This window comes from Temnothorax longispinosus, chromosome 11 (assembly GCF_030848805.1).
Source record: "Temnothorax longispinosus isolate EJ_2023e chromosome 11, Tlon_JGU_v1, whole genome shotgun sequence".
Taxonomy (NCBI): domain Eukaryota; kingdom Metazoa; phylum Arthropoda; class Insecta; order Hymenoptera; family Formicidae; genus Temnothorax; species Temnothorax longispinosus.
In genome coordinates, this window is record NC_092368.1 from 811600 (window position 1) to 824148 (window position 12549).

At 42.1% G+C, this 12549-nt stretch overlaps 1 long non-coding RNA gene across 1 annotated transcript; it reads left to right on the top strand.

The window, feature by feature from the left end:
• LOC139822341 (uncharacterized) lies at window positions 1-11638 on the top strand. Its single transcript, XR_011734491.1, has 2 exons — window positions 1-4347; window positions 10829-11638. It is a non-coding gene; the product is annotated as an uncharacterized lncRNA (long non-coding RNA).
• Window positions 11639-12549: the final 911 nt, after the last annotated feature.

Sequence of the window (12549 nt, forward strand, 5' to 3'; positions counted from 1 at the left end):
GTACGCGGAGGTCTTCGTGTGATGCGAGAGAATGTCCTTGACAACGATAGTAAATTGCCGTCGCGGAGTCTCGCGACTGTAGAATGCGGCAGAATGCAAAGGTCGTATATCTAAATCTATCCTATAGACTCTATTATCGTTAACTTTCCCCCGTAATAATGTCTCGGGCAGCTAATAGTTTATAACTTACAAACGCGGTGCGGAACACACGAAGCGAGAGAAAGAAAAATCGAACGTGTTATAATTTTGTCACGGCGCGACGCGTTGCGTCACGCACCGACTCGCGGTATATCGCATCCACTCCGTGAGGAAGAGGAAATAAAACTCTCCTCTCTGATAACCTTTCTCTTTTTTTTCTATCTCATTCGATTATTGTTAGTGTACAGTGTACACGTGCACGAAAGCTACGCGAGATAATTAAAATGAAAAAACCAAATAATAAGAAAGTCTAAGGCATTCTAATGCGCGAAGAGATTTCTTTGAGAAGCTCTAGCGATACGACGCTCTTTTAATTGGACTATTTTTCGCGATTGTTCGATTCGCGGATACCTCGGGAGCAAGATGGCTAAGGAAAAAGAAAAGAACTTTCACCGCGAAAACACGGGTTCTTTTGAGACACCCTATATAATATATATGTATAGTATATACGCGCACGCGCATCCATCGGGCAACGGGAAGCTCCCATCCGCGAACGAGGAGAACGCGCGAACGCACGTACACGCATACAAATATCCGATCGAAGCGCACAAAGCACACATACACACATACATGCGTGCGCGCGCGCGCGCGTAACGACGCGCAGAGACGACAAAGAAAGAGCCCTAGCGACCAGCAATGCGGCAACAGCGAGCGCCTGCGCGCCGCTCTATGTGAGTCAAGGACGACACGTGCGGCTACGAACGACCTACTTATATCTCTGTCGCTTCGTGCGCGATCGCCCCGGTGCCACGAACTTTCCCGAGCGCAGAAATAGGACGGTCGACGGAGCCCCGAGCCCCGAGTCCCGACGTTTTACGGATCGGCCTAACCCTTCCTCCTTTCCCCGCCCTCCTCCTCCTCCCGTCGTACAATGCCGCGTACTGAACGCTGCCGCTATACCCAGAGACCGCCTTAACCCTTTCAACTACCACGCTATCGTTACGACTGGCATCCGACTTTGTTAAGCCTTCGTCCACACTCACAATCAGATGAAAAATCTATTTTTTTTTTTTTTTTTTCAAATTATGCACAATTTGATATAAATATATATCTTTATACATGTATAAAGATAATAAATTTCACGTTCGACATGTATAAGCTTTCACATACACATATCTAACGCGCGCACACGCAGCTAGATAAGTATAGATACTTAGAATGTGTATTTGTAAGAAAGATTTTTTTTTCTATTTCAAATTGAGATATATTCAGATTGATATATCCTGATGAGTAACATAATTTGATTACCATACAATTATCGCATTGTCTAGGTAGGTTTAAGAAAAATCCTTGTACCTATAAGTAAATTACGAGATTCGTTCAATGATGATAGTGCTTTCAATTTACATCGTCTTCATTCAATCGTTTAATCATTGTAATGTTAATTGTTGCCGGCCCCAATGCTCGTTCAGCAATCATCGAGCGTTACGTAACACGATAATGAAGCATCCCTCTCTCTCTCTCTCTCTCTCCCCCCCCCTCTTCAACGAAACATACATTGTCAAAACGCGGCTGATCGCGGAAGACCAAATATTTCGCGAGGCACAGTTAATCCGTTAGAAGATCGCATTAATAATTAATAAAATTGTGATACATTCAATTTATTTATTATTTCATATTCTTATCATATTACGTTTTCGTTAACAATATATCTTTGATATAGCTAAGTTTTATATTTCGAATTTTAAACTAACAATTATTTTATTTTATATTTTAAAATATTTTATTTTTATAAATTTCGTTTCAAATAGAATAATATCAACATGTCTAATAATACACTCATCATACATATTAATATTATTAATCATTAATTTCTTATTACGGGAATCCTTTTCCTTTTCAATTCATTATAAACGTTGGAATCCACATTGGAATCATTTTTCTATCGACTGGTCATTATATTTACAATGTAAGAACTTACAGATATTCCTAAACATAGATACAATGGAGTCAGCGCGAGGTCAGCACGAGGACTCCGTGTTCAGGGAGTGGCGGAAATCTCGACAGCCGGGGCCGCGGCCGTCGAGACGCCCTAGATGTAGAACCAGGCAAGATCGATAGAAAAATGGGTCAAAGGTTCGGCCACCGCCTCTGCCATTAAATGATCGCGAGCGTTTCGCCGCAAATTGAAGGACAGATAGGGATGGAAAAAATAAAACATGTGAATTTTTTTATTCTCCTTTTGTCTCAAATCAGTGTGTGGAAAGGTGCACATATCGTTAAGATCAAATTATAAATTAAATAATTGGCCCAAAATTCTTATTTTCTGACAAAAATGTAGCTATAGTGTCGAGATAAACATTAATCATATATAAAAATACATATAAGTTAGAAAATAAAATAAAAATATATTGGATTTTGTATGGAAAAAGCAGCATGATATTTGCTTTCTAAAATACGCGGCTAGGAAAAAAATTACAGCAATTAGGAATTTGGAAAGATCGACTTTGTAATTTTTTTTCATGTTAATAAACACGAACACATGTTGATAAATATCACGTCACATTACACATACGATATATCAATGATCTTATTGATATGATCAAATATGATTAAATAGAATACTTTACTAAATAATAAAAGCGCAGAAAAATTCTGCCGATAAGACTTCCTGATATTTGAAAAATCTGCAGAGAGATTCTGCAGATATCTAATCTCGTCTATGGCTCGGTGCAGGTTTTACATAACCGAATCAATCTTCCGGCTTGAACCGCGCTGCAACGTGGTCGCAGCGATTGGCTCGTAGCGATTCGCGGCAGCTCCTAGGCCTAAGGCGAACCGACACGGGCTCGATTCCACCGTTTCTTCCCACCCGTGGCATAAGTAGCGGGTTCTCGCGCGCACCGCCAGCAGTTCCTGTTCGGCTGTTGTCATGGAATCGTGCTGGCGAGAGTGAATCTACCTCCACGTATACGCGCGTTTTAACGCTTACACACGCCGCCCCGTACCGTACCGTACGGCGTACGTACATAGGCACGGTACGCCGAGGACGGTGGAAATATTGCGCGCGCGCGTGCAAAATGTGTGCGCACGCTCGCGCACTCTCGTATATCGATATGCGCGTGTGTTCCTCCGGTCGTCGGGGAGAGGGAGTGAGGAGGAAGGGGGTGGCGGAGAGAGAAGGGAGGCGGGCAAGCCGCCAAGTGTGCAACATTTCGCGCGCGCGTGAGCGTGTGTGTGTGTGTGTATTCGCGCGCGTTACTGTGTGTGTCACGTGCGTGCGTGAGTGCGCGCACGTCGGCCAATCGCGACCCAAGTAGCAACGGCGCCCGACCAATGACAGCGGGCGACGGTGCCTCGCTGCGAGTGCGCGCCATCGTCATCGCCGGATGCGGCCGCGATCCGCGGTGGGTGGTGGGGCAGCGACTGAGAGTGCGGTACGGGCTACGCGCTCGAGCGTGTTCTCGTTCGTCGCAGCTCGCTCTCGGATTCGGTTGTGTTTCCGCGTCAAGTCACGGTCCGTAGTACGACGAGGAGTTCGTCCGGCGCCTAAAACGTTTCTCGCGAATGGCCATCTCGCGCGAATCGATCCGATCCGATCTCTCCCACCCGCCGTTCTTATCCATCTCGCGGACAGAAAACTCGACAGGAGTTTTTCTTTTGAGTTTTCCAAAATCTATCTTTTTTTCGAAGACTCAAAAGAAAAAGTGCGGATATTAATAGAAGTTCTCTGGATTCTTCGCTGGAAGGGGAATCCAAGGAGACGAGAAATCCAGTAGAACTTATATTTAATCAAGATCGAGCCTGTTGTACGGAGCAAGAAACGGGGCTTCCGGAATCTGACTTTATTTAAAGTAACGGGCAGGATCCTGTAAGATCGAGTTTACTTATTCGCCTCAAAAGGATTGAATTAATATCGTTCTCAAATAATAATCGAGTTCGCTCGGGTGAACGAAAAAACTGTCACGATATCGTTCAGGAAAAAAATCGGAATAAAAGTAATTCGGAAAACGGGGAACGATGGGAAGCCGAGAAAAGAGGTAACTGTGTTGCAAAGATGCAAACGTCCATTTTAAAAGAAGAGGAACCAACGGGGGCGCCGCCTATACGAGCGATGTTGCACGATTCGCGATTTCTGCGTGCGTGGCGTGACCGGAAGCAAGACTCTCTCGTGCTGGCTTAAATCGTGCTGATCACTCGGTCGACATCGTACGTATTTTCTGGATTTGATTTCTTTCCTGTGTGTGAGTATCAAGACGACGTAGGTTTGTCAATCGACGAAAAAAGATTATACTTTCTCAAGAATGGGAGAGAAAAAAAAAAGGGAAAAGAGAGTTCAACGAGAGAAAGAGAGAGATTTCTCGTCGTACTTGCCTCCCTTTTCTCTCCGCTTACGAAAGCAGGACTTTCGGGAGAAAAATAACGCGACCCATTGACTGCGACTGCTTGACCTATTTACCGCAACCTTTGGACTCGTTCCTACCTTCTTTTTTTCCCCTCTTCCCATCGCTATGTACTTCCCGCGCAAGCCTAGTATCATCGAACATTTCCGCCCGATGCGATCAGTGCAGTGAATAGAGATCTAGCGGGAGTTGATCTTTGTGCATTCTCTCTGGCGAATTCCCGGAACTGTGTTGCGAGAAAGGTGAAAGCTATTAATGACAGCCACGTCGATTCCTCGGATCCACCGGTCGATTAGAATTTTTCAGTTTTGCAAATCTTTGATACCACTCCGTTATTAAATTTTATATTTTGTGAGCTCCGCGAATTTTTTTCATTTTCTAAATCATAGTCTACGAATTAATATTCGATATCTGGACTTTTCTTCGTATTTTCTAAGATTTTTTACATTTTTTATGCATTGTCCCATGTTATAGAAATGTTAGTTTTTTTAATTAACATTTTTCAATTTTCACACCGTTACAATGGAAATAAATTAGCAGAAAAGTAACAGATGGGAAAAGACGGGAAGAAAACGAAAGAAAATGTCGGTGGTCCATCGTTGGTGCCGTGTGTTCGCGGTCCCTCTCTCTCTCTCTCTCTCTCTCTCTCTCTCTCTCTCTCTCTCTCTCTCTCTCTCTCTCTCTCTCTCTCATTTTCGCACATTGTCGCTCACTCAGCGGGCAAAGATGGCGGCCCCCTCTCACCCGTTGGTCGGCTCGGCAAGAGAGACTCGGCGAGAGGGGCCGAACCATGTGACGCAACTGCCGCTGTCACGTGACCGTGCCGTAGCTCTGGCTCGCTCGCTGGGCCAGTGTGTGATCTAACGTTTGTTACGGCGGCCGACTGCGGAGAATACATATCGAGGAACGGCAGCCAGGAAGCAGCGGAGGAGACGGGAAGGCTCATCCCAGCCACTTCTCTTGCCTTGCCTTGCCTTGCCTTGCCGCGACAACAGAGCGCAGACTCTCTCTCGGTCGCTGGGTCAGTGGGGGTGAGAAACTGGCTTGGCTTATATGCAAAACGACAGTCAGTCTTTTTCTCTCTCCTATCGGCCCCGCGACAAAGCGCAATTTAACAATAATGAACTGGTCTCCTTCCTTGGACAACGATGTTATCCGGGTTTTTTTTTAGGACGCGCGCGATAACATCGAATCGTTAAGATCCTAAATCTGTGCCCCGTCGTTCTTTTTCGTTCTTTTATATAAGGAAGAAATGATGGGAACTATTTAAAGCTCGTTTCAAACCTTGTTTTCCATTGTTATTCATATCCATATTAGTATTTTCTGCAATTCACGGATCTTAAAAGTTCTAGATTTCATAATTTTGATAGAAAACAACTACATGGTAAACCCATTTCGAAAATCTATATATATAAAAGAAAGGATGTAGGTCTCGGAACGGGTTACCATTCACATGATATTCCTTCACTCATAACCTTCAAACTCTCCAATCAACCTCATAAAAATGAGGCATACATGGGATGAGAGCCGGAATCAAACCGAGACCGTTCGATTACGTGTCGGCCGCTCTCACACGGATCCACGCGCCTCATCCCATTGATGATCCTGTATCTTCGGAAGTTTTATAGATTCTCGAGTGATGGGTCTTCAGTTCCAAAGATCACGTGACTCGCTATATTTTTTCTTTAATTTTATCGTAATATATTTTTTATCTTTAAACACTTGATACCGTAAACTGATATGACATAATCATATCTTCAAGTTTAATTGATATTGAAAATCTCTTGTTCCGATGATATTTGAATTCCTTTTATTGACTCTACAATATACGGTTACCATTCATCTTATCCTCCATTTCTGAAACTTTTGACCTCGTCAATTTCTCAACTTCCGCGCGCGCGCACACATAATCTTAGATCCGTGGTTCTGCAGATCATTGGATTCGCAATTTTAACATTCACACGTAGCACGGGCTCAACAGTGAAAGCCATGTTCCCCCAGCTGTGACAGACAATATTAAGAGGCTCTGGGATCACGGAAAACACTGAGCGAGTACCGGCCATACTTCAATGGACTTTTCCCTCGGCGACTCATTTGCTTCCTCTCAATTTGTTTCACATATGTGGAAAATATTTCGAAATTACTATCACTATTTCTTATCCATAATTTTACAAGGCGTTAATTATTTCTTTTTTTTTTATTGTGCTTAGAGAGTGAGTTTAAATAATAATTCCAGAATTAAATAATATTTCTACGTGCATTTTGTGATATTTATACATATTAATTATTGATCGCATAGACTTTCTTTTTTTTTTAATTAGATAATTTTTTATTATCAGCGATGTTATTGGAAATAGTGAACGAGTAAAAGTACGGATAAGTCCACGCAATTTAATTTTAAGCTCCGCCTACGTGCGGAGCTGGCGTTATCCAAATACGCTGTTGGACTCTGCGATCGTGCAAGATCCTGGGCTTAGGCCGCCGTTCACCTCCTTGTCGCGTACTATACTTTCTAAAGCTGCTTACTTTCGTAACTCGGCAAATACCGGCCGTCGCGGATTCTTTTTCCCGACCGGCCGGGAAACTAACAGACCGACATGACGTTTTCCACGTATTTTTTTTCACGCACACGTCATTCTTCTCTTAAACGGCGATCAGCTCGAGAAATCTCAATCAATATATATATGTATATCCCTTCTTGAATTTTTCTTTGTTTTTCTTACGTTTTCGATATACTCGCATTTATGAATTTATGGACATATATATGTATAATTCCGAATTTGTACTATAAATTATATATCCGTTTTTATTACTAAAACTCGTTTTTTATTTACAGCTAGAATATGTTTTAAAAACTATATTATACATATGTCTATTCTAATTTATTACAATTGTTATCTTGTACTCTATGTAATGTAATTCCGGAAAAATTATATCGAAATAAAAAAATAAAAATAGCACATTTTTTAACACATTTCTGAATTATTGTATGTTATTTGTATGTTCGATTTTATTATCTAAGATCTTATCGACACTTTTTAATTCAGTCATTTTACCACTGTATACATTTTTAACAAAATACATTGTCTCGTTAGTCAGAAATAGTTCAGCATCCATGCACGTGTATATTATATTGCACCATGTGCAACTTGTGTATTATACTTGTAATTTTTGTAGTTTCACTATTTTCTTTTTACAAGGCATGTCGATGTTTTTTTTATTCCACAAGATTCTAAGAGTTAGAGTCGATAATCTAATTCTTAATTGTGGTATCGACGACTAACGTTGCAAGTCCATCCAATTATTATCAGCATGATTCCTAATGAAGTCGGGATGTTAGAAATTGTCAATCGAGCGAATGATAAATTGTAGCAATCTAGCAACTTGTTTGTGTTACAATCAAATTTTCAGTTTATAAACGTGCACTTATACGATGATATACAGACAGTTTCACACACAAATTAACCAAAAGTTGCGATCAATATTGATGCCAATACATTGCGATACTGATAAGAGATTAATAAATATTAAAACAAAAAAGTATAGGCTTTGTTATTTATATTCATGCATCTTTTGCATTTCTTCTTATCTAATATTCTGCGGTGTATATTCTTTAGAGTATATTTCTGAATCGCTTTGTGCGAAATATCATGCACAGCTACGGTATTGCTTTTACATCTCCGAGCAAACAGCGGGTGCGTTAATCATACTCCGGCCAATATCTAAATGTGTTACGCAACGCAATGGTGTCCATTTGTACGTAGAAGTGAAGACGTAAGATTGAATAACTGCTCACAATATTTCGATTAACGAAATTATATAAAGAGCTCTATCATTCATTATCTTATATTTCCCGTCGTAAATGCAACATGACAAATGTAGACATTATGAGGTCTAGGTAACAGACAGTAAAGGGTTAATGTTGGGGATGACGAAGGGTAAGCAGAACGTGCGCGTGTGAAGAGGAAAATGGAACCGGCTTGCTTTGTTCACACGCATATGTACGAAGACTATAATTTCGACTATGGTGTATTATAAAATCTCAACCACGCTATTTATTAACGAGTGGAAAACGTAACAACAGTAATAAAGTCTTCTACAACGTCTACACTACTTTTGCGGTAAAAAGACTGCAAAATTAGTGTGGCAATTGAGTTCACGCTGCGTTAGTAATTATACAAACATCTTCTAATTTATCTAATGCTAACAAATTAAGATAGAAAAGACATGTATTCGGGGGAAACTGTTTTCTGTCGCGCGAGAGCATGGGACACACGACCATTTGCGAATGCTAAAGCGCCATTTTCTTACGCGGCGTTGCACCGCAACCATCTTTCATATATAGACGACCGAAGCGTTTCCGTTTTTATTTCGGATCCGTATATACCGCACTGTAAGATTCCAATCCTCGCCATCTAATTTTACTCCGTTGGCCCCGATATCGCATCGTTTTGCTCCATCGCGGCCGTACTTGATTTCAAAAAAGAACTTTAGGCTCGTGAAAAAATAAGCATGAATCGAGTTTTCACAGCTGCAGCTAAAAATTTCGGAATAGAGATTAAATGTCGTTCTCGGAGTTAATATTATTTAGCGATATGTGTTTCTTTTAACGGCATTGTGTTATTTTCATTTCAGTCGTTTTAAATTTGTTCTTTCAAGTGTACTAATTGTACTATGCTATAATACTATGCTGTAAAATTTTTTAGTATACATTTTTTACATAAATTTTTAATATTTATTATCGCGTAAATAAATAAATATAATCAATAAACAATAGATGTAAATTATTAACAGCGATCAATAATTGCCAAAATTTGCGCTGTTGAATGATTCCGTCGTAGGAATTTTTGAAAATGTTGTCCAGTCGACGCCAATGGCGCGGATGACATCATTGCGAAACAGTTGGCTCGTGGGGCAAAGAGACAGCGGTAAAGACCGTGGATCATTGCAAGGGGAAGGAGGAGGTGGCGGTGAAGCATATGATGCTAGAGAAGAACGGAGACGACGGACAGAGATGACGCGAATAGAAAGAGAAGGAGAGACATATGAGAGATGCAAGGAAGCAATGAAGGAGAGAGACGGAGAGAAAGAGAGAGAGAACGATAGCAGCCATGATGAAGCGAGACGAGTGAAATGGTACCGTGATATAAGCATGTAGTGAATCTGCCGTTTGGTGGGGATAGAGGAAGGGGGCGAACGGGGGGTGGCTAGGCCTTGAAGAAACTAAGACGGATAAAGGCACGCATCGCTTATGAACGGAACTCTAGCGCTGAAGTCAGCACGGTTATTTCTCGAGCTGAAGTCAGCGTACCTTTCTCTATAATTCAATATGTATATATCATTTTATATATACAATACATATATTGTTCTTAATATGTATCAAATGGAGTCGTTCACTGATCACGTAATGGCGATATTTCATAAATCTATAAATATTGATGATGCTAATTTCGCAAAAATATTACAAATGATAGAATATTACAGGTGGAAAAGAATGTAAGAAGTTTGAATAATTAGTAACAAGTAGATACGATGCGTTGGATACTATAGACATGCTTATCGTCAATATATACGCACTCATACATGTACAGGGTGTCTGGTAATAAGTGTATCACCTCTCGTAGGTAGAGCGGGTCAAATAAAACTGAATAGAAAAGTCCGGCGGTTATAGAACGCGGCAAGGAAGAAACGACCCAGTGTAACGCGCCAATTGCGGTTTCTATACGCTCATGACGAGGAACATTGAGAGGAGCGCGCTTCTAGCAACCGCAATTGATTCATATAACACTGTCTCTCGCGACGCTGAATCGCGTCGAGGCACGTTCATTCGATAGATCTTAATTAATTTTTTATTGATTATTGAAAAAAATCCGCAAAACGTAGAGGACTTTTCTATTCGGTTTCTGCCCACGAGAGGTGGATACGATTATTACTTAGACATCCAGTATGCATATATAAATATATCTAAGTCTGTGTGCGAGCGTGTATATGTGCATAGACCAGTAGGTTGCGTAATCGACGACGATATCAATTATTAGGCAGTCTTCGAAGCACAGGCGAGTCATCGGCAACCTCGCGTTCGCCAATACCAATATTACACGACGTCGCCACCGGCGATGATCGATTCACTCGTATACACATTTTTCACATATTACTTTATGAAAAATAAGCGCTTTATTTTCTGTGTTACAAAGAACCCGTGCGGAGACAATGATTATCCTTCATCGTATATTTCGAGTACCATTTACAAAGAGAAGAAAGATTCCGGGTCTTCCGACATTTTTCAGTGAAAACCTCCGAGGCTCCATGTATGCTGCGGAGAACGGAGACGATGGCATCCTCTTTTTCATCCATTTCCGTCTCACGGACCCTTTGCGGCATTCGTCCTGTTCGGCCAAAAGCCCACCCCGACTTTCACCCTCACCCACCATTCCCTAACGACTCCGTGGCCGAAGATGGCCGCTGAGGTCATCGTTAGACCACGCCCTGCGAAACGAAGCTTTCTGCTATAGAGGAACTGTCGAGGGAGGATCAAGAACAACTCCAAGGACAACGAGCGCCGCTCCTACGGGAAGCGTGCCGACCGGACCACTCTCCGCGTTCCTCTCTTCCCGGAAATTGCGAGCGTACACACGAGCGGGCCGATTCGCTCGCGTCATGGCACATGATGTAGGAAAATTACTGGTCATCATACATGGAAACGATTAAGTGTTTCCTCATCCCGATTCCTCGTACAATGTCGTAAAAGATACAGGTTGACTCAGGTTGCGTGGTCGAAGCGAACGTTTTGGATTTTAATAAACGGTTTATCGCCTAAATCTTGTGTAAGAAGAAAAACGACGAAGATAAATGTAAAATTATGTCACAAAAGCAATTGCGAAGTACGATACATATCAATTTGAAGGCACCTGATGTGATGTAAAAATTGATTTGGAAACCTCCGCGCCGAATTATCTCTCTTACCAATGCAAACAATTATTTAAATGTAATATAGTACCACAAAAAATATTTCTCTTTTTCAAAGAAGAGCGATATACCCTTCGAAATTATTTTAAATCAAGAGAAAGAAAAAAATAAATAAATCGATTAACGTAAAACTTATCAACAACTCATCTTCGTTTCATTCTTTTCAATTGTCTACTTGTTTCTTCTTTCTCCTGCCCGCTTCTTTCTCCCCTCTTTCTCGCTCTTTCTCGCTCTCCTTCCTCCCCCCCTCCCTCCCGCCACCCGTTCTCGCTGATCCGGCGTACGCGGCGGACTAACTTACGTAAGAGAGATGTACTTAACAACCCACCTACTGCCTATTCAAGGGATCAAGGTAAACCGGTAGACAGGTAACCCAGGCAGGCAGATTAGTAGGCAGGTAGATGAGTGGGTAGGTGGGCACGCATACACACGTTGCCGCGCCTGCTCCCGGCCAAACCTGCCAAATGGACCAGGCGATACGAACAACGGAAATACCAATCTGTGCGTGCTCCTTCCTCTCGCCTCTTAAGTTCCACAATTATCTCCACCTTCCCTGAAAGCTGATTTTTTACGGTCGCTCCTCTTGGCCGGCTCGAGGAGGAGGGGAGACGTTCAGGGTCCTGGAAGGATCACGGATAGGTTCTCACGCTCGGTGACAACCGGTGCGGTACTGACGGTTGTTAATCCGATTGGTCCTTGGCTTCGCGAGAGTCTGTGCCGTAGCCTTTGAACGTTGAAGGAAATTCAAATTAATTGGACGCAAAAGCCGGCAAAAATACCTGAAAGTCTCCAACTTTTCTCATACGTAGAGGCGTCTAACAGAATTAGAGCACGAAAGCAAGCGGGTCGAAAATAATCTGAAAATTCACGAATACCTCGGAAACTTCACGGACCAATTTACGCGGCCGTCATCTCATAGATGCGTTGGCCCAGTTTGCAAAGGGGTTGATGAAAGGGGGAAAGGTGAAGGAAGAGAAGATCGGAGGCGTGTGGATCTGTGTCACTGCACACGCGCGCTGTACCATTTACGTGCACTCTTCGG